General features: G+C 43.1%; 1 protein-coding gene across 2 annotated transcripts in view; it reads right to left on the bottom strand.

Annotated features, from left to right (window-relative positions):
- Window positions 1–22561, bottom strand: part of STAG1 (stromal antigen 1) — a 335329-nt gene extending 312768 nt beyond the window's left edge. The window contains exon 1 of one of the 2 annotated variants that reach the window (XM_004602955.2): window positions 22350–22561. The gene's annotated coding sequence lies outside the window, so the exon portion shown is untranslated. The remainder of the gene's footprint in view (window positions 1–22349) is intronic. The other variant, XM_055127095.1, reaches the window with a different exon arrangement.
- Between the last annotated feature and the right edge of the window lie 1382 nt (window positions 22562–23943).

Below are 23943 nucleotides of genomic sequence, written 5' to 3'. Positions count from 1 at the left end.
GTAACTACCTATATTCTACTACCTTTTCTTAAATTAGGAACTTAATTTTAAAGCAATAGATTTTTGTTTTGTTGTTTGGGGGAGGCCTTTCAAATGCTCAAGGGGCCTGGACGTCACTCCCTGGTGATTGCTGACCGGCCGGGCTTGCAGTTCAATAACTCAGGCCCTGTAGTCAAATCCACAATGCTTAGTAATCTCCAGGGCTATAACCATGAAGCTCTTAGAGACCCTGTGAGGCTAGAAGTCAAACCTGGGCCCAGCACACACTAAGCATTAATTTTTAGGGATCTACATAAGCAAGGCAAGCAAACTATATCTAAGCTTCACCCTGACCCTACAAAAGTTTGACGATGTGGAAGCTCAGATAGTATTTTAACTTGTCCTGCTTAAATGAGAATACATCTTTGGAATATGAGTTGATGTTTAAAGGAATTTGCCATTTCTAATTGGAATATACTTTATACCTGTTTTAGTTATCGTTTACATTCAAAAATCAAGTGCTGGGGCCAGGGTTAATACAGCATTAGGGATAATACAACAAAACAAAAGAAGTTAGGAATCTAATTTTAAGTGTTCCCATTTTTTTCTATTTTTTTTCTTTTTTATGTTTTGTTGGGGGGGCCACCCCTGGCAGTTCTCAGAACTTACTCCTGACTCTGACCTCAGGGATCACTCCTAGCAGACCCAGGGGAACATATGGAGTGATGGGGATCAATACTGATTCCTGCTGTACTATCTCTCCAGCCTCCAAGTTGTATTTTTCTTTTTTGGTTTTTTTTTTTAGACCACATCTGGGGGTGCTCATGATCAAAGGACACCATGGTGACCAGGGTTCTGGAATTGCACCCAGGCTTTCAACCTGTTCCAGCAAACCAAACTATCTCTTTGGCCCAATGTTTCCATTTTTTAGATTAAAAAAAAAAGTTAAATTTATTTATGCCTCAGTCTTCAAGAGTAATCATTTTTGGGCTCAGGGTGTAGCTCAATGGTAGAACACTTGCCTCGCACACGAGGCACTGAGTTAAATCCCCAGAACAAAACAAAAAAGAAGAAAGCAAATAATGAATGGCTCCAGATATGGAAATGGTAGTAATATGTTTGCATGGTATCTAGGAATTCCTTCAAGATATCTATCGCAGGAATAAGTGTTTAATGTAGGGCTATAGATAAAACAGGGACATAACATTTTGAAGTTCAGTGGGAAATAAGTGATGACTCACTATTTTTGCCTTCATCTGCATGTTATTAATTTTCCATAAATAAAAGTTTTTAGGGGCCAAAGAAATGGCTCAAGAGTTGGAGCACATACCTTAATTGCAGAAGTTTCACTGTATGGTTCCCTGTGCAAAACCAGGAGCAAACCCAAGCACTTATGTGTGTGTTCCAAAAACCAAGTTTTTAATAAAGTAATTGATTATGCTTTGCCAGAAAATTCAGAGCCTCACACATGTGCAGCATGTACTCTACCACTGAGCCAGATACTCAGTCCAAAGCAATAAATGCTGACCACTGTTTTCTGACGTGCTCAGTCTTGATGTAGTAAAACCTTCGAGTCACCCAATTCGCCTAGTGGAATCTATACTTTTAATCATAAGTACTGTACGTTTATACTTGACATGGTGGCAATTTATTCTTTTCCCTCTAACTGTGATAGTAAAATAGTCGATGTTAAAATTCTCATTTACCAGCAGCAGCTAATATAAAGCAATACTGGAAATATCAGATAAGATTCTAAATATTCATACAAAAGAAGCATCACATTAAAACCCTCATACACTGATAGCAGAAATAAATGTAAAATGATACAAATATTTTAGAAAACAGCTCTGCAATTTCTCAGAATTTTAGTATAACAAAAAATATCCCACTCCTAGATTCTACTATAAAAAATGAACATGGGGCAGAAGCAATAGTAGTAACAGGTAGTACAGCGGAGAGTACAGCAGGGTGTTTGCCTTGCATGAAGCTGACCTGGTTTCAATCTCTGTCATCCCATAAAATTTCCATTATACCACCAGAAGTAATTCCTTACTGCAGTGCAGGAAGTAACCCCTGAGCATCTCCGAGTGTGCCCAGCCCCCCACCCCAATCAACATGTACCTGCACCAAAGCTTTCATACAAATGATCACTAACAACATTATTTATATTATTGTAAATAACAGCTATTTACAATAGCTAAAAAGCAAAACCCGAGCCAGAGTGATAATACAGTTGGTAGAGCATTTGCCTTACCCGCGGCTAATCCAGGTTCAATCCCCCACTGAGAATCACTGTGTGGCCCCAAAACAAAACTCAAAAACAACTAAAAGAAAAAATTAAAGAAGCCCTAAACATCTATCACGAGTAGAAAGGGAAGTACTAAAACAGAAGGTAGGTTATTTGCCTTGTACAAGGCCGACCTGAGATTGATTCCCAAATCCAACATGATACCAGAGCCTGCCAGGATTGATGCATAAGTAAGCCCTGAATACTTCTGGGTGTGGCCGAAGAACATATACATACATATATATACATATACATATATATATATATATTTGGTTTTTGGGTCACACCTGGCGATGCACAGGGATTACTCCCGGCTCTGCACTCAGGAATTACCCCTGGCCGTGCTCAGGGGACTATATGGGATGCTGGGATTTGAACCCGGGTCGGCCACGTGCAAGGCAAATGCCCTACCTGCTGTGCTATCTCTCCAGCCCCCGAAAAACATATTTTTAAAAATTAAAAATGAGTCATTCTCAAATACATTGTTGAATGGAAGATAAGCAAAATACTAAAGACAACCTATTATATAATCTCATTTATATAATTTAGCAATTTGTCTCTAACATTGTCCCCAGCCAAAATTTGCTACATGGAAACTGACTTACCAGGCAATCACAATCCACTAATACTGACAATTAAGATGCTCCAACTTACTTTGTGACCATTCCAGTTTTACTAGCCCATCTTCAGACTACAACGTTTATCTTACACAGGTCTTCTTACTGATTCATGAGCACAGATAGTCCATTTCATCTGAAGGTGACATTTCTCAACATGTATCAACAACATGACACTATAGTTTATACTTCAGATGTGAAATTACCTGAAACCTAAATCACTGCTAAATATAAATAATAAATTGAACTCTTAAACATATCAATTCTGAGAACTAGAATTCATCATAATTTATCAGTTTCTGTCACAATCACCTTCCCTAGAGACATTCTTCTGCTCAGCTGCATACCTCTGAAAACTGAATCTTTTGTTTAAAAAGCTGGATTAATGATATTTTTAAAAAATTACACATTTGCAAATGTATAAAACAATTGCAAATTTCTTAAAAAAACAGAAAAGTGCTTCATTATCTCCTTTACTAGACAACATTCTCTTAGATGATCAAACATGCTTATTAAGAGAAATAAAATCGCTGAGTTAATAGTCTGACCCCATTACAAAAGTATACTAGAATGCAGCAATTTCATTCTACGTATATATATACAAAACTGCGGGCAGAAGTTCACCAAGAATACTAACAGTAGCTTTAATAGGCCAAATTGAAAATAACCCAAATGTCCAGGCACAAAATAACAGATTAATACATCCTGACACTGAGTAGAGCACATGCACTGCATATGTGAAGCCCTGGGTTCAATTTCCGCCATTTGGCGGGATGAGAACTGTTAGACGCCATGAAATGGACTAATCTCAAAGATGATACGCTAAAGCAAATGAGGCCAGACAATGAAGTAGTAAATTAACTTATGACTACTTTAAAATAGGAGTATGAAAGAGAAGGAAAGAATCTCCTGAGCTACCAGAAATGTTTTATATATTGATCTGGCAACACCAAAAATTTGTCAGTCTTATGAGTTTTTGTTATACTTCAATTTCAAAAGTTGACAGGGCCAGAAAGATAGCTCAAACGGCTGAGCTTATGCTTTAAATGCAGGAGGCCCAGTTCAATCTCCAACACTGCATTACCCTCTGACCACCACAGGGAGCAACCCCTGAGTACTACTGTGTCTGAACCAAAACACAGAACAATACCAGAGTTCAGGAGTTACGAGCTTTGTCTTGCATGCAGTGGACCCCACTTGATCCCTTCACACATGGTCCATCCCCAACCCACCAAGCATTGTGGTGAGTGACAAAGCCCACTCCCATGCACACAATAGTAACCGACAACACCAGTTATGGCCCAAGTACCCAATCCACGCCCCCGCCCCAATTTTTTGATTGGAAAAAAAATTTTTTTGAGAGCCAGAGACATAGTTCAACAGGCTAGACAACATACTTTACATGCAGGAGACCCAGGTTCAATCCCCACCTCAAGGTCTAGAGCAATAGTACCGCTGGTAGGGTGGTAGGGCACTTGGCTTGTACACAGCTGACCCACAGACCCCATATAGTTGCCCAAGCCTGCCAGGAGTTATACCTGAATGCAGAGTCAGGAGAAAGCCCTGTGCACAGCTGGGTGTGACCAAAAAATAAATAAATAAAAATGGTATCTATCCCCAGCACCACATGATCTGGAAAGCACCTCAAAGACAACACCCCCACCTCCAAGTGTGGCCTGAAAAAAATCAGATAAGACAGCTATCTGAAACATCTTACATAAAACCAAGGAACTTTCTTTATTCATAATTATCAAAACACAAAAACTATTTCATGAACAATACTGTAATCAAAAAAGAATTTTATACTAAAACTAGTCCACCGTAAAGTCAAACTGAAAGTTCCCACAAAGATATATATCATTCCAACTTTGTTCTAAAATGTGTATCTGGGGGCCGGAGCGATAGCACAGTGGGTAGGGCGTTTGCCTTGCACGCGGCCGACCCGGGTTCAATCCCCGGCATCCCATATGGTCCCCCAAGCACTGCCAGGAGCAATTCCTGAGTGCAAAGCCAGGAGTAATCCCTGAGCATTGCTGGGTGTGACCCAAAAATAAAATAAAATAAAATAAAATGTGTATCTGTTATTGTCATTGTCAGTCATTGTCATCCCGTTGCTCATCGATTTGCTCGAGTAGACACCAGTAACATCTCCATTGTGAGACTAGTTGTTACTGTTTTTGGCATATCAAATACACCACGGGGAGCTTGCCAGGCTCTGTGGTGCGGGCGAGATACGCTCGGCAGTTTGCTGGGCTCTTCGAGAGGGGCAGAGGAATCGAACCCAAGTCAGCTGCATGCAAGGCAAATAACCTACCCGCTGTGCTACCACTCCAGCCAAAAAGACTTACAAAGCTGGAGCCATAATACGGCGGGTTTTGCCTTGTACTTGGCTGACCAGGGGTTCGATCCCCAGTATACCCTATGGTCCCCAGAACCTTCCAAGAGTAATTCCTAAGTGCAGAGCAAGGATAACCCCTGAGCATGCACATGCTAGGTGTGGCCCAAAAATAAAATAAAATGAAATAAAAGGAAACACGACTGAGTATATTAATTTAGTATATGCCTCAGAGGGGTAGACATAGTAAATACCAAGGTAATCTCTGTCAAGTCTCAATCTTTTCACCATCTTCCAGTAATAAAGCCAAGTTTTTCAATGAATAGATGAGGTCATCTATTGAAAATAAACTGTAAGTGAAGTGAGGGGGCTGCAAGAGCAGAAATTTAAACAGATATAAAAAAAAAAAAAACAGGCACAAAACAGGATTCTGGGGAATGCTGGGAACCCAATTAAGATCGTAAAGCATATTTAGTGACTTCTGCCTGCAAAGTTGTAATGTTCTCCAGGTGTGCGAAGCAACTCTGAGTCAGGTACACAGAAATCAGAAAGATTAATTTATCTGTAGTTAAGCATGGGCTGGAGTGATAGCACAGTGGGTAGGGTGTTTGCCTTGCACGTGGTCGACCCGGGTTCGACTCCTCCATCCCTCGGAGAGCCCACCAAGCTACGAAGAGTATCCCGTCCGCACAGCAGAGCCTAGCAAACTACCCGTGGCGTATTCGATATGCCAAAAACAGTAACAACAAGTCTCACAATGGAGACGTTACTGGTGTCCGCTCGAGCAAATCAATGAACATGTGCTATGACAGTGGAGTTCAACAACTTATGCAAAGTTCAAAAATGTATCAAAGTACCATTTATTCTTGGGATTTTTTTGTTTGCTTGTTAGTTTTATTTTCTGCCTCCCAAGCAGTGCTGGAAATCACCAGGACTACACCATATTTGCCAAAGTACTATTTATTCCTGTGGGATTTTTGCACACATACACGATTCCCTGCCCACAATGCTGGTGCGGCTTTCCAAGGGCATAAAGGCACTGTTCACCACCAAGCATTCCCAATTTTGTGATGCTAGGAATTAAACCCAGAGTATCCCACAGCAAGTCATATCCAGATATTCTTACTATTTTAGGAAATGAAATGTTCATATAACAATACAAATTTCCATTTTTTAAAAGGTAACTAGAAAGCTCCCAAATGGGAAAAAAAAAGTTTAACAAATTGTAACTACAAACCTTTATGCTCCTCAGCACTTCAATGTAAAATACCTTGGAATTTTTTTCCAATGACATTTTGAATGAACTAAAATAGCTTTCAAATTTCTACAGAAATCAATAAACTTTTACCAAAAAGCTTCACATAAGCTAATCAGTCACACACACCCCAATTATGAGCAGACCACTCTTTAACAGACTAGAATTATTGAAATGTATATTTGAGTAAATTAAGATTACATGATTAAAAAAAAAAGAATTATTCCCGATTTCCAAGCTCTGTCTGACCTTAAAATAAAACATCTCTACTTTGACCTTAAAATGAAATATATAATAAGCGAAGTATCAAAGGAAGAAGACAGGGGTAAAAAGTAGCTAATATGATTTTGAAACTATCACAATAAACATTTCAAGAAAGAATTATGTTATCAGCATATCTAAATCTATAATACTATAATGTCTAATGAATGGCTAAAGTACAATAGTCTTCTATTTAGTTGGATTTAAGTACTGATTGCCTATTAATTTTTTCCAGCACCTATGCTCTGCTGCACACAAAATCAACATACCCCTGCTTTAAAGACACTTATAGAAAAGTGTAGTACAAAATAGAACAGAAAAGAAAGCAACATCTGAATTAACAGTTTATCACTAGTACTAGTAGTAAGGGTCAAACAAGTAAAACAGTCATGGTATTTGCAATTTATCTTATCACTGGGGGCTGGGGGGATAAGAAAGAAAAAGGGTGAAGGAGGGGTAAGGAAATCAAGGGAGAGAAGGCAGTTAATATTAACTGGAATATTAACAATGTAATACATAACAATATAATATAATACCCTCAATACACACATTTACAGTTTCATAGCTTTGATTTCATCATCTAGCTTACACAACATTTCCTAAGAACTATTTATTTCTTGCCTGTTTCTTGCATTTTACCTATTCTTTCAACAAATTCTACCACTAGTTGAAGAATTCATTCCAAATGCAAATTTTCACCCACCAGAGAGCTTTAAAGGATGAGCTTCCAGCTGGGGAGATGGCCGAAGGGAAGGGCCGGAGTGCTTGCTCTGCAGGTAGGAGCCCAGGCTTGATGCCTCCACCAATGCTACCCAACCCCCACTTGCCTTAGCCCCACCACCATTGCACAATGCACAGCGTGATTCCCCTAAGCATTGCAGGCAGTGAGTCAAATGGTGGGAGTGGGGAGAGCAGGAATCAAGAGTTTCCATAAGAGTAACCATTCATACTATTAACACCATCTATACATTCAGTTCTATCTGTATCTAAATGGGTTGGTATTAAGTCTTCTCACCAACTACTCTATTTCACCCATTTTAAATGCATACTTCCCCCCCTTTCTTTATGTTAACATTTCTAGGGTTTAAAAAAAAGTCTCTTAATCCTGGCATTTTTTAATTGTACTAAACTACAGTAACTAAATTTAGCTGCCATTGTTCATCTATGAATTTTGTAACTACTCGCCTTGTCATCACCTGAGTTATACTGTTGTAGGTTTAGTTTAATTGCCTTTAAAACATTTTTAAATAATATACTATGATTTAGACTTGAAATGAAGTTGCTGTGTACTTAGCTGCAAAAAATTAAGATTAGCCTCAGAAGAGATGTCAAGCCAAATGTGGAGGCATTTGAGGCTTCAAGACACCTCCAAATTCCACAATAACGACAGTCCCAGTCCCAGTAGGAGCACAGCAAATTAGATGGGAAAGCAGCATAAAAGCCAACTCAATAAACAAAAACAATAACACAAAAGACTCAACTAGCAATAAACAATTAAATAAACCTTCAGAGAATGACTTTAATAACCCCAATGTGAGATACAATTTTCAAAAACTTTCTTTTACCGAACTATTTTTTGATAATTCCATTTGCCACTTTGTTGTAACAAGCAATATAACAAATTCTTTTGTGCCTTTAAGCAGGCAGGCTGGAAGGGTGGATAAGAAACTGGGGGAAATGGTGAAGGGAATAACACACTGCTTGTGGGACTGGTGCTGGAACACTGGATGCCTAAAAGAACTATTATGAGCAACTTGGTAAACCAGTGTTTACATAAAGTTAAAAATAAGTGTCTTTTTGAAAGTTTTAATTGAGGTTAGTAAACCAAATGTTTATTGTTGCTAGTGATAATTCCAATTCCACGTTTTCTAGCAAAGCAATAATAAACTGCTTATTGGATATAAGAATAGTCACAGGACTATGCAAAAGGACAGCAATCATCACATGTCAAACAATGCAGAAAGCAAAAGAATTGGTCAAATCTATGAAAACAGTATTTCAAAGCAGTGAGTCGATATGTGACCAATTATAGACACTTGGGCATGTTTCTTCCTACTGTACTTTAAAAGTGTTGGGTTCTATTAAGGTAATTCAAATTACTTAAGTTTTCCATTACTTAAAAAATTTGATGCTTTATGCTTTTTCTCTTCCTATATGTCCATCTTTTCCACTTTAGGATAGCACCACCAATTATTAGCCTGGAAATCATCCATTACTCATACTTTCTCCTCATTATTTACTCTAAAATACATGCAGAATAACAATGTCTCATTATTACCTCTAGTATACAACCATGAGCCAGGATAATTGTCACCTTGTTACTGCAACTACAACAGTATAACTGCAACCCCCCTTCTTCATTCCATCTCCACAGTAATCCAATATTCACACAGAAGTTAAAACAGGAATTCTCACTGTTGGCATTATTAACATTTTCACGGTTCTTTGTAAGACAGCAATAGTTTTTGTCAATAAGTTTATGCTTTTGTGTGATTTTTTTGGTAGAAGGCTAACCTATGCATTATGGAACACCTAGTAGCACTACCAATGCCAGTTGCATATACCATCATCCCTAGTTATAACAAGCAAAAAGGCCTGAAATATTACCAAAAATCTTGAAAATCAAAATCACCTACAGATAACAAACACTAAGCTGCTTGGATGCTTTTCAATGTACCTCTGATTTAATGGTTTCTTGTACTAGAGTAAAATCTACAAACATACCAGACATCATCCGGACTGCACTTTAGTGAGTCTACTACACATGCCCCACTGTAGGCTTCCTCTTTTATGCAGCTCATCCCTACCTCTAAGTCACTGACTTAATGGTCAGTTCCTGAAATACCACATCATTTCCTTACAGGGATACTACATTTGCTCTTCCTTATGCATAGACAATGCTTAATCAAGTTCTGTTAAATTTCACACCTCCAAAGTTATCTTTCCTGGCTCACCCAATTTGATGTTTGTATCCTCTATCACAGTACTTCATTTATTCCCTTCATAGCAATTATCATGTTATTTTGAGGACAAATAGCTGTCCGCCTAATTTTAAGCATCTGGCCAAAAAAATAACTGAGAAATCAAAAAATCTGATAGAATGGCCTAAGTGATAACCTCACAATACCATCTCCAATTCTTTCCCCTTTACAGATTTATGATCATTGTCCTTTGAAGAGGTGATGAGTAAAGTCAAAAGGACAGAAAGAACCTAATCAGGCCACCATCTGTAAAATAAAGCAGCTTGCATTCAATAGATAATGGCTATATCTATTGAATATAGGTCATCATAGATAAAGCACCAAGAACAATGCCTAAAACAGGTGATTAAAAAAAAAATAACAGCTCTCTTGCCTCCAATTCACCCGCATCTCTAGCTTGCCCTGGTTACAGTCAAATTCAAAATCTTTAATTAAGAGACAGCATTCCCTTTCTGGACCTCCACTAATACAACACACTAGGTATAAAATAAGGCAACTTATTTAGTTATGTTGACTAGAGAAAGCCAATATCCATTAACCAAAACAATTCACAACTTCAAAACTGCATTTCAGTTAGATTCAGTAAACAAATGAGCAATGCTATTACTTAACTTCTGAACCCAACTTTAAAAGTTAATATGGGTGCCAGGTTCAATTCCTGGCACCACATATTGTCATCCCCACTCCCCATTTCTCCTACACCAGAAGTGACTCCTGAATGCAAAGCCAGGAGTAAACCCTGGGCCCTCCCTCCAAAAAAATTTCTGCATACTCACATATTACTGCAGGCATGGGGGGGAGGGGTGACACACATCTGTGATACTTGGGAGCTAATGGGATCTGTGCTAATGGGATCATACAATTGAGGAATGAAGCTGGGCCTCCCAAAGACAATATATGCACTCAGTCTATTGACCTCTCTCCAACCACAAGGAAATGTTGTTTTTTGGGGCACACTCATCTGTGCTCAAGGCTTACTCCTAGCTCTTCTCTGAAGTAACTCTCCTGGCACGGCTCAGAGAATCATACGAGGTACCAGGGATCGAACTCAGCCCTATGCAAGGTAAATGCCTTATCTGTTGGACCTCTCCAGTCCCTAAAGGAGTATCATTCTTTTTTGCAAAACACCAAATTTATATCCATGTAAAATAACATAACTTTAAACTAAGATACACATAAATAAGGACCAGAGAAAGAGCACAGTGGGTAGAGCACTGCCTCCCTCTAATAGGGTTTGATCCCAGGTATACCAGTGTCCCTGGAACATTACCAGGAGCAATTCCTGAATGCAGAGCCAGTACTCAGAGCATTGCCAACATGGCCCCCAAACCAAACAATAAGTAAAAAATAAAATAATGTATACTGTTCGACAACTTATATATCAACAATTAAAACCAAATTGGAATTTAATAACTACAAATAGATTCCAGTGGACTGTTACCTTTATTGTACTGTCTCTGGGGGGGGGGAATATATATATATATATATATATATATATAAACAGTAGTATCCCAATAGTTAATACTGGTGGACAAAATAACATCTGTTTTTGGAGTACTAAAAAAAATTTTTTTAAAGATACTTTTATGCATTCAGAAACGCAAACATAAAGGATGCCTGACTACCAGGATCTGAATCCCAGTTCTGCTCATTACTAGCTATGTGATCTTGGGTGATTCACTTAACTTCTTATCTGTAAATTGTTTCTGTTCGATGTTTTGATGCCACACCCAACTGGCTCTGTGCTCAGGGATCACTACTGGCCGGAGGGGCGTGGGGTGGGGGCCATATGTAGCACCAGGAATCGAACAGCCTGAAGCGCCTTCCTCACTGAACTATCTCCCCAGCCCTATAAACTGAGTCTTAACAATCAATTAGTTCATTTCAAAGGGCTGTTTAAAGGACTCATAAATTATATATTTAGTGATTGTAACAGTACCTGGCTAACAGGTAAATTATTATTATATAATGCTATTATAGTGTTGTTAACCAGTATATTAGTTTCTTTGCATTATGGACATTAATAGCAACTATAATTATCAGCACATATACCAAAATTTTCATCACTGCAACAACCTAACTCCACTGTATCACACTCCAGTGTAGTTCAAATGCCCAGTGAAATAACAATGCTCTCTTTCTCCCTCTCTTCCCTTTCCATTCGCAAAATTTTTTTTTATTTAAATTTATTTATTTTTAATTAGTGAATCACCGTGAGGGTACAGTCACAGATGTATACACTTTTGTGCTTATGCTTCCTTCATACAAAGTTCGGGAACCCATCCCTTCACCAGTGCCCATCCTCCACCACCAGTAAACATCCCTCCCACCCTCCCCAATTCCATCTCCCCCCACCCCACCCTGCCACTGTGGCAGGGCATTCCCTTCTGTTCTCTCTCTCTAATTAGCTGTTGTGGTTTGCAATAAAGGTGTTGAGTGGCCACTGTGCTCAGTCTCTAACCCTCATTCAGCCCGCAATTCCCTTCCCCCACATGGCCTTCAACTGCATTAAAGTTGGTGATCCCTTCTCTGAGTTGCCCTTTCCCCAGAATGTGAGGCCAACCTCCAAGCCATGGAGTCAACCTCCTGGTACTTATTTCTACAATTCTTGGGTGTTAGTCTCCCACTCTGTTATTCTATATACCATAGATGTGTGCAATCTTTCTATGTCTGTCTCTCTCTTTCTGACTCATTTCACTCAGCATGAAACTTTTCATGCCGGTCCACTTAAATACAAAATTCATGACCTCCTTTTTTCTAACAGCTGCATAGTATTCCATTGTATAGATGTACCAAAGTTTCCTCAACCAGTCATCCGTTCTAGGGCATTCAGGTTTTTTCCAGATTCTGGCTATTGTAAACAGTGCTGAGATGAACATACATGTGCAGATGTCGTTTTGATTATACTTTTTTGCCTCTCTGGGAAATATTCCCAGCAGTGGTATTGCTGGGTCAAATGGGAGCTCAATATCTCATTTTTTGAGAATCATCCATATTGTTTTCCAGAAGGGCCGAACCAGTCGGCATTCCCACCAGCAGTGTAGAAGGGTCCCTTTCTCCCCACATCCTCTCCAACAGCAGTTGCTCTTGTTCTTTTGGATGTGTGCTAGTCTCTGTGGTGTGAGGTGGTATCTCGTGGTTGTTTTGATCTGCATCTCTCTGATGATTAGTGATGTAGAGCACTTTTTCATGTGCCTTTTGGCCATTCGTATTTCTTCCTTGGTAAAGTTTCTGTTCATTTCTTCGCCCCATTTTTTGATGGGGTTGGATGTTTTCTTCTTGTAGAGTTCAACCAGTGCTTTATATACCATTGACATTAACCCCTTATCTGATGGGTATTGTGTAAATATCCTTTCCCATTCTGTGGATAGTCTTTGTATTCTGGTCACTGTATCTTTTGCGGTGCAGAAGGTTTTTAGTTTATCCATTCGCAAAATTTCTAAATAAAACCTGTTTTTACTTCAAAAACTTCAAACTAAAAAAATCACTACACCAAATCATTTTTTAATTTAGCTACTTTAACATGTAATGACAAGCCCAATGTAATAAGTGTCCATTTAAAGAAACCAAATAAAAGATGGGAAAGAAATAAGAGAGAATGACTTCTATATGGATTTCTATTCTGAGACAAGTGACTTTTACTCCCCACATACTCTACAACAGCTGCTCCTTCCAGACGGGAGTATAAAATGAGGCCCTCATAGCCATGCCACCGGACTCCAGCGCCGGGTTGTTTACACTAGGGGCGCCCCAAAGGGGGGCCGGTGAGAACCCTCCCACCCCAAGGGACCCAGCCCTGGCAGCCGACCTCCGATACCCAACCACCGCCACGCTCCAGGCCGAGGCTGAGCGACACATTATAAAACACTTCCTACCCATTTTCCATAATTACCACACCATATTTGATGGAGTTCAGACAGAGGACAACAAATCATAGAGTTTATATATATATGTATCTCTGAGAGCCCGGCAAGTTATCGAGAGTATCCCATCCACACGGACTGAGCCTGGCAAGCTACCTGTGACATATTTGATATGCCAAAAACATTTCCCTGACCCTGAAAGAGCCTCCAATTGTTGGGAAAGACGTGTGAGTAGAGGCTGCTAAAATCCGAGGGCTGGGAAGAACAGAGATGTTACTGATGCCCACTCAAGTAAATTGATGAAGAACGAGATGACAGTGATACTGTGATACAGTGATACTCTACATTAAACTGTCCAGGGCAGGCACTAGATAGTACAGCAGATAGGGTATTTGTCTTACACACGGTCAACAGGGCACTCAGCATCTCATTTGGTCCCACAAACAGAGCCAGGAGTAAGCCCTGAGTGCACAGCTGGTGTGACCCCAAAAACTAAATAAATAAAACTAACAAGGGTTCATAATACTGGGGCTAATTAGTAAGACTGCATGTGGAACTCTGGTTCAATAACACCATATGAAGCAATAGTAAGGTGGGTAGGGTTTGCACAAGGCTAAACTTCCAGGTGTAACCCTTGTGCATCTCCAGGTGCAACCCCAAAAAGGAAAGAAAATAGAAAAGAAAGAAAAAAAAACATTTGACCTTTACCCAAACATCAAGTATCATCAGGTACAGTCCTAGGGAGCACTAAGCGCCACTGCGCCACTTTGCCCAAGGGGCCCAAGCAATGTGCGTGGCTGACCTGTATTTGATGTCCAACATCCCAGACATATGGTCCCCCTAGTCAGGAGTAATTCCTGAGCATTGTCAGGTGTGGCTCCAAAATAAAAACGATAAAAAGAATTTTCCCAAATAGGTTGCCTAGGAAGGGACTGAAATAGAATGTAAAACAGGTAATATGACTGCAGTGCCAGAACTCTCTTAGGTAATGTACAATGCCTTTTTTTTTTTTTTTTTTGCTTTTTGGGTCACACCCAGCGACGCTCAGGGGTTACTCCTGGCTTTGCACTCAGGAATTACTCCTGGCAGTGCTTGGGGGACCATATGGGATGCCGGGAATCGAACCCGGGTCGGCCGTGTGCAAGGCAAACGCCCTACCCGCTGTGCTATTGCTCCGGCCCCTACAATGCCTTTCTTAATCATTTATGATGTGGTAGTCCCTCCTTAATCTACATATGTTAAAAAAAATTTAAACTATCTCTATCAGTGCAATGTTCATGGTAAAATATTTTCTTCAACAAAGTTCATTTAGGCTCTAATAATAAAAAACACAGCTTAAGCTGTTTTTAGCTTTCATCACTTGTATCATTTGTCATCCCACTGATTTTTTATTTGCTCGAGCGGGTGCCAATAACATCTCCATTCATCCCTGTCACGTTGCTAGTGTACCCCAATGATATCTGCTCGCTCCAAGAACACAAAGACTCAAACCGTTCGTTCAGGATTTTGATGAAGAAGTCTGACCATTCAGCTTCTATATATTGCATAATATAACAAGAATTTATGTTAATTTGCTAAAGGAAGTCTACCTCTGAAAGATAGGAAAAAGAGAAAAAACAAAACTTGATATGATTAGGGTCAGAGAACCTTAGGATAAAAGAGGGAATCAGGTACCACAAAAAAAGACAAATCAGATCAAGATCATGTTTTATACAAATAAAAAGCTTTATTCTAAGACTGAAAAGACAGGTGGTGGTAGGTCAAGTATCTACCTTAATCTTTAACCCAATTCATTAATTATCAAGAGACATTTTGCAATACTATTTTACTTTATAAATGAGACTGCTGAAAAATTAATTATATTTGTCAGTTGCTGATAAATAAAGTCACTTATTTGGGCGAAACTGACAGAGGATATATCTTCTCTTTGCACTTTAAACCTCTTGGAATAGTCCAACCCCCTTCACAATATCTTATTTATTATGATCCTTTTTAATTTTGTTGGGAGTTTTTGTTTCCTATCTTTTATTTTTTAAATTTCTCCCAATAGAAACACAAGCATTATAGGAGCAAATTCTATTTATTAACTTTGTATACTCAATACTAGATATGAAGAAGGCACTCACATAAATATTTGCTGAAAAAAAGTCGATTCTATCATAAAGAGACAAAGCCTTAAGAATAAAATTTAAAAAAATAAAAATCAATTCTGGGGCTGGAGTGATAGCACAGCGGGTAGGGCGTTTGCCTTGCACGCGGCCGACCCGGGTTCGAATCCCAGCATCCCATATGATCCCCTGAGCACCGCCAGGGGTAATTCCTGAGTGCATGAGCCAGGAATGACCCCTGTGCATTGCCGGGTGTGACCCAAAAAGCAAAAAATAAATAAAAAAATAAAAAATAATAAAATCAATTCTGGGAACTGGAGCAATAATAGGGCATTTGCCTTGCACATGGCCGAGCCAGGTTTGATACCCAGCATCCCATATGGTCCCCTGAGCACCACCAGAAGTAATTCCTGAGTGACACAAAAAGGAAAAAAAAAATCAATTCTGGACCAGAGACATAGTGTGTAGGGGTACCTCTGCCTTGCATGTGCAACCAACCCACGTTCAATCCTCAGCATCCCATATGATGACTCCCAGCCCATCAGGGGTGATTTTGCCCCCAGCCCATCAAGAGGGATTCCTGAGTGCAAAGCTAGGATTACGCCCTGAGCATGGATGAGTGTGGCCTAAATTTTTTTTTTAACATGGATGAGTGTGGCCTAAATTTTTTTTTTAATTCTGGGGGCTGGTAGGGCGTTTGCCTTGCACGCAGCTGATCCAGGTTCGATTCTCAGCATCCCATATGGTCCCCTGAGCAACACCAGGGGTAATTCTTGAGTGCAGAGCCACTGTGAATCGCCAGGTGTGACCCAAAAAAGCAAAAAAAAAAAAAAAAAAAAAAAGAAAGAAAAAAATATTAATTCTACCAAGACCACATTAAATAGTAAATGGAAGGGGAAGGGGCAGATCAACTGTAAAAGAAACTTCCAAAATATTCATCATTCAACATAGAGAAATGAGGCTAAGAGCAAAATTGAACTTTTAAAAGATTTAGTCTCAATTCTAAAAATATATCTCATTCTATAGTTCCCAGCTCTATGACTTATTAGTTACTCAGCCTTGGGACAACTGGTCTGCAACATTAGACAAGACAGCATGAAAAACACCACTTACCAAACATCATGGTGTCGACCCAGGGTGTGTGTGTCTGAACTAGACAAGTGCTCTACCACTGAGCTAAAATCCCCAGTCCTATTCCTATCTTTTCGAGGCGACTGGTAATGGAAAAGAATAATAACAACTCAGAGAAAAGAGAAAGCTAGCTACAACTAGTAAAAAAAGATTCAAGTTTCCACAGAACTTGGGACTCCTCTCCAGTAATACAGCCCACTATATGTTCAGGTTGTGACATCTTCAAAGTACCTTGTGCAAACTGGGGCTCAGAGATCTAATGCAAGTGCAGATTCTGACTACTGCTATTACTGCATGTCTAAGGAGTCTCTCTGGCTTGAGAAGCATGCCGTAATGTGGCAAGGTTAACTTACTAGGTTGCATGTAGGTTAAATTCTCAGATTTTTCAGAATTTGATGGGCAACAATGCATAATCAATATTTCTTATACTTCAAAGAGAAGTTCCACCTCCATAATAATAATGAGTAAGAATGCAAAATTAATATGCACTGCCTTTGAGAAGTATCTATTATATATAATGAAAAAAAGATAACAAATGGATGGAAAAGATAGACAAAACCAGCCAGAGAATATTGAGATGACTGTATTAATATCAGACAAAGGAAACGTCAAGACAAAAAGAGATATTTCATAATGATAAAAAGGTAGATTTGTCAAGACATAACAATGAAACAGTATGTCTAATGACTTTCAAAATATATCAAACAAAAATTGACACAATTAGGGCTACGAATAGGGCACTTGCCTTGCACATGACCATCATGGTTCAATACCCCTATGGACCCTGGACTGCTCAACAAGTAATCGCAGAACCAGAAATAAGCCCTGATTACTGCCAGGTTAGGAGGATGAGGGGGGGATGATGAAGACAGAATTAAGGGGAAGAACAGGTAGCAGGAGATAATTTATTGTCCCTTTTAGAAACTGATGGGAGGGGCACACCCAGCAGTACTCAGGGATCACTCCTGGAAGATTCGGGATGCCAGAGATCTGCCTGGGTTAGCTGCATGCAAGACAAGCACCCTGGCTCTAGATTCTACTTTTTTCAACTCACAAAATGTTCCAAGCCCTTTCTATATTGCCTCCATTATGAAATTTAGCTCTAAAGCCAGACAACAGCTGAAAGGGTTAGTGAACACGCTGTGCATGCAGGAGGACTGGCTTCAATTACCCACACCACATAGTCCCCTAAGCCCCTCCAGGAGCAACACCTGAGTATACGGCAAGAGCACCACTGAGCACCATCATGTGTGGCCCTCAAAATAAAGAAAAGCTACATCACCCTAACAACTTTAATTCCTAGCTCTACCTTCAAAGCTTGATTTCTTTAACTAAAACTGTTCTAATTACTTCCTGTAGGGAATATTTTGCTAAATGGAGCATCAAACCATGAGGCAGTTATGACCAAACTTCTGTTACCTTCTTTGGTCTATCAACAAAAACCCAACCCTGTCACTTACAAATTCATTTTCATAAGAATTCCCTCCTCAAGGGGTGGAAGTAGGAAGGAGGGAAATGTCTGGGGAAAGGGGGGGAAAAAAATTTCCTGCTCACAAGCTGCAGATCAGTAATGCCACAGTGTTGTAAAGGCAACTGGTGCAATGAGTGTGTTAACGTACCAGCCAGTTTATCAAAACTGAGATCTTCACTAAAATCTTAACTTGCCTTTCATGCAGTAAAAGAGTTCAATCCCACATATGACCCCAAGAACCACCAGGTAAGATCCCTGAGTAAGACCTAAACACGGCCGCTTATGACCTAAAATTTAAAAAATTTTAAAAAATTAAAAAACATTAACTTCTCTGAGATTCAGTCTCATTTCTAAAAGTTATTATATCAAGGAATGTTGAGAATTATATAAATTCTTTCCTGTTGTCTTATTTGCACCAAAAAAAAATTTTTAATGTCCTTTAAATGTAACAAAATGCCTTTATAGAGGAAGGCATTTAAATGGAGCAAGTATGGAAAAGGGAAAATAGCAAAACAAATTACTAATCTCGTTATGTGATTTATAAGTATAACTTATCAATGCTCTGTTATATCCAAATTCTTCAAAAGTCTGGGAGGTTGCTCTTAGAACTGAAGCATACATTTTGCATGGCATAGGTGCAGGTTCAACCCCCAGTACCACATGGTCCCTTAACATCAGCAGAAATAACCCCTAGCACTAAGTCACCAAATCAGGTGGAAACCTAAGCTCCACCAGGTGTGGACCCCCACCCCCAAAAAGAAGCAAGAAGTATTTCATTCACCCAAGAACAAATTCTTAAGATCCTCAATAATCAGCCCTTACACAAGTCCCCAATTAAGTATGGGAGACAGCTGAAGACATAACGGGATATCACCTTTGTAACTGTTACAAGGCAAATAAACACATTTCTGCAGATATGATTAAGATCCCTAAAAGGCTGAGCCTAAATGCATCTAATCTAATCAGAAATGCTTTTATAGTTGGTCTTATAGGAGAGTCTAGAGGTCAAAGAAACTAACTGCTGCTTGCCTGCCAAAGAGACTAGCTCCTGCTTGTCTGCTCTGACTAGAGGTCAAAGAAACTAGATTCTGCTAGCAAACAGTAATGCTATGAACTACTTATGTGGCTATGAGACAAGGAACTAAGGATGGTCCCTACCCAACAGCTAATAAGAAGATGACTTCAGTTATAATGCTGCAAGAAATTTAATTCTGCCAACAAGCAGAGGGTGTGGAAGAGAACCCTAAACCTCACATGAGAATTCAGAGCCACAGATGACATCTTGATTTGGTCTGTTGTGAAACAACAGAGTGCCCAAGTATATATACAGTATCAGAATTCTGACCTCTACAAAATGTGAGCTAATCAACTGGTGAGAGGGACAGAGAGTTGGTAGAGCAGGTAGGGCACTTGGCCTTGCACAGGACCAATCCAGAGCATCCCATATGGTCTCTCCTGATCACCACCAGGAGTAATTCCTGAGCACAGACCCAGGAGTAACAATCCCTGAACATGGCTGGGTCTGGCCCAAGCAAGAAAAGAAAAATAAAATGATAAATCAGTATTGTCTAAGCTACTGAGCGATTTTGCTCAGCATAGGACAAATCAACAAAGAAAAATGGAAGAGCTGAAGCTATAGGACAGCAGCTAGGGCACTTGCTCTGCACATAGTCAACCTAGGTTCAACCCCCAGAACCAAGCACCACCAGGAGTAATTCCTGAGCATTGCCAGGTGTGGCCCAAAAACAAAGAAATAAAAAACAAAGAGGGTGACTGAGCATTATCTTTTTCCCCAGAGTACTTTATATTTCTTCACAACACTGATTATGAAGTTAGAGATCTAGAATCAAGAAGAAATGATTAAAAATACGTAAACTCTTGGGGCCTGAGACTACACTGGATAGGGTGCTTGCCTTGCAACAACCAATCCAGGTCCAATCCTCGCACTACATATGGTTCCCCAAGCCCTGCCAGGAGTAAACCCTGAGCACCTCTGGGTGTAATCCAAAAGGGGAGAGGGGAGTATATATTATATTCTTAATTTTTGGGGTTATAGCAGACGGGCAGTACTGGCCTTGTACCTATAAAGCCCTGAGTTGTATCCCCCGGGGGCACTTAAGAATTAAAAATGGCTTTCACACACACATTTTGTTAACTACCATACAATAATACTTTTTTAAAAAAATAATACTCATTTTTTAATTGAGGGAAGAATGGCTCAAAGTCTGACTTCCCAAAGATGACAAACCATGGGAATGTTCCAAAGACGCTCTCTTCCCCACACTACAGCCCACTTAAGGCTTTAAATAGTCATTCAAATCAACAGTAATTTTAACAGTAATTTTATTACTCTTTTCAAAGGAGACAATGCTAGTAACAATAATTTACCATATTTCATATCTGTTTCAATATCCCTTAACTTTGTCAGACCATCTGAAATTAAGTGCATACTGGGAAAGTTCCAAACTACTTTGTAAAAATGATCAGTGACAGATCGTGTCGATAAACTCGAAAACAAAAAGAAAAGAATTTTAGCAGAACACCTGTAGGCTTCCTAGAACTTGTGATACATTCAAGTTTTCTCAAAGATTCAAAAAGCAAGTAACCTTCCTGGATCTTTTAATATTTCCCCCTTTGGGCAGTATTTTTTCAAAGTTCATGCATTATGAATATGAAAACACAGTACAGTATACATCACGACAAACAAGTCATTTTTATTTTCACTTGTGTATATTTCCCTGAGTGCTTTATTATCAGAATTCAATTTTCTTAAAACACGCACGGAAAAAGAAAAGGTGGAGTCAAGTCAAATTCCATGTAAGGTCCGTCTCACTTAACTTTCTTTACGTCAATGAAAATACTTCCACCGACACGAACTAAATTCGCTCGGATGCAAAACCCGTCTTGCTTCCCACCCACGTAAAAGAACAAACTATATTGCGGAGTCTTTTACTACCCACTTTAAGAGCAAATAATTGCCACCATCACCTACAAAACAGCATTGTTTTGAGCCAACCCGTCGTGATTTATTTAGGCGCCGGGGCACGGGTGTCTGCAATGTGTGAAGGGGACGGATAACGTTTCAAGAGTCGGTGGGCGAGGTGACGTTCGCCCTCCGAAAAGCTGCCCCTTCCCGGGTCCCCCGCGAGCAGCACCCCCGTCGGGGCCCCGCCGAGGGAGGCGCGGGTCCAACTCCAGTTTCCCGGCTCCTCACCCCGCCCCCACGCCCAGAAAGGAGGGAAAACAACTTTTATTGGCCTCGTCTCCCGAGGGGTGGGCGGGAGGGAAGCAGCACAACTAGCGGGGCAGCGCTCGGGCCTGGACACGTTACCCGGGCGGCCTCCGTCGAGGGCGGGGAGGGCGGCTAGCGGGAGAGGCCGCGCTCGAGGCGCCGTCCCCCGCCGCGCTCCCGCCCGCCGCCCCCCGGGCCGCCGCCCCCCGCCCCGCCCCGCCGAGGCCCGCGCCGGCCACCGGGGCCGCCCGACCCCCAGGCCCCGCGGCGGAGGCGAGCCCGCCGTCATGTGACGGCGCCGCCGCTCCGGCCCCGCAGCCACGCAGGGCGGCGGAAGGCGTCCGCGGCAGCCCGCCTCGGCCCGGCCCCGCCGGGCGCGGGGAGTCCCGCGAGTCCGAGCGGCGCGGGGGGGGGGTGGGGGGGCGGAGGGCGGGCTTGGCGGCGGGCCCGAGCGCGCCACAAAGGCTTCCGCGCCCGCCGCCGGAGCGCCCGAGCGGGCGGGGGCACGGCTTTCGGGGCCCCGCGGGGAGGGGAAGGGAGAGCGACGCGGGTTCCGGGGCGCCCGCCGCGCTCACGGCCGCCCCCCCCCACGCCCGCCCGCCCGCCGCCCCGCCGAGCGCCCGGACGGCCCGCGGCCGCCGCGCCCCGCACACAGGCCCGCGCGGCCTCCCGCCCCCGCGCCCGGCCCGCCCGCGCCCCGCTCGCGCTCCCTCGCTCTCGCCCGGCCTCCATCTTGGATCGGCGCTTCCAGCCCCCGCGCCGCTGGCCGCCGCCGCCGCATTCCCCCTCTTTCCCGCCCCCCGCCGCCGCCGCCGCCGCCCGCGCTCACCTCAGCTGCCCATACGGGCGCCGCCGGCCGTCGACCTAGTTTCCCCCCAAAAGTCTCCGGTGTGTTATTCCCGATGTGGGGGGGTGGTTACGGGGTGGTCGCCGGGGGTTCGGGAGCGGGGGCCGCGCCTTCAACGGAGCTGCAATCCTAACCCGCCATCTGGTGGCATTTTCCACACGCCAATGGCGCCGCTGCAGACTTGGGTCCGGACCGCCCTCTGCTGGCCGCGGTGTTTACTGCCTCCCTGACGGGACGGGCCTGCCCGGAAAGGGGAGGGAGCTGAGGCGCGGGCTGGGGGCCGCGGCGGGGGCGCGCGCACTTTCCAGAGGGGCCTGCGCGCACGCGCGCCAGCGGGGCGGGAAACGTGGCCGCTGCGTGGCGGTCCCGCCCCCGCGCGGAGCGCCGGCGCCGCTCAGCCAATCGCGAAGAGGCGGCTCCCCCTCCGCGGAGGGCGCTGTGGACAGCGCGCGGGGCGCCCGAGGCGGGCGGAAGGATGACTGCGGTGGCGCCTGCGCGCCGCGCTGGCTGAGTTGCCGCCCGCCATTTTTGTAGCGTTTCCGAGACCCGGGACTGTGGACGGGGGCGGGGGCGTGGGGGGGAGGAGGAAACCCGCACCTAGGCCCCTCCCCGGGTCGCGGGCGGGCTCCCGCAGCCGCCCCACCTCCCCGCCCGCGCCGCGCGCGGCCGCAGCACCCGGCACAGCGGTCCCGAGTCCGGCTGCCGCCTCTCGGGGCCTCTCAGGACCCGGCGAGTCCGGGCTGAGCTTTGTGTTCGCGATTTATTGTTGACGGTTGAGGAGGCGCGTTCCCGGGCGGGGGTGAAAAGGTTCCGCGAAGCGTGTGGGCCCGCCCGCGCCGCCCGGCCGGAGGCGACAGTGCCCGGCGCGGGCCGAGTGACTCGCGTCGTCGCCGGTGCTGGCTTTGCGTAAGGCGGCAGCATCGGCCAGTGAGTGAGAGCAGCACCGGCCCCGCGCGGGGGAAGCGGGCTCCGCGGCGGCATCCGGCCGCTCCCCCACGGCCGAGCAGCCCTGGCGCGGGTTCGACAGTGCACTCGAGACTCCTGGCCTCTTTGCCGCAAAAGGGAAACAGTCCCCCCGAACGGGGAAAACTGTGACCCGGTTAATCCCCTCTCCCCGTCTCCCCACCCCCATCCCTGCCTGGCCCCATCACCTCCCAAGTTTTTCTGCGAAGTGAACCCTTAATCCGCCCTATTAATGACTAAAATAATTTCCGGTTGCTCTCACTTTGGCCTTAGGGTGGCCGGAGGCGGTGGGCGGGCGGTCCTTTTTATTCTGCAGGGCTGAGGAGGTCGCCCCGAATGCTGGCTTGTAACAGCAAGGGTGGTTTTTCACTGGAGGAAGGCACAGCCAACCTGGCCAGGCCTGAATTCCTGACTGCCAGATGTTTGGGTTTCTTTTCTGTCGTGGGCTCTACAAAGACTGATGTTCCTTACCCTTGTTCAAAAGGTTTCGCTCCCAACCCTGAGCAGTAACCGTGTCGTTTCTTGGGATCATATCCTCTTTGATATTCTCTACGTTTTAAAATGTCTGCAACCACATCCTGTTCAGAATCTCCAAGGTTCTCCCCGGTCCCAT

This window comes from Sorex araneus, chromosome 2 (assembly GCF_027595985.1).
Source record: "Sorex araneus isolate mSorAra2 chromosome 2, mSorAra2.pri, whole genome shotgun sequence".
In the NCBI taxonomy this organism is placed as follows: Eukaryota; Metazoa; Chordata; class Mammalia; order Eulipotyphla; family Soricidae; genus Sorex; species Sorex araneus.
The sequence above is the reverse complement of the archived record's forward strand: the minus strand, read 5'-3'. Positions and strand labels throughout refer to the sequence as shown.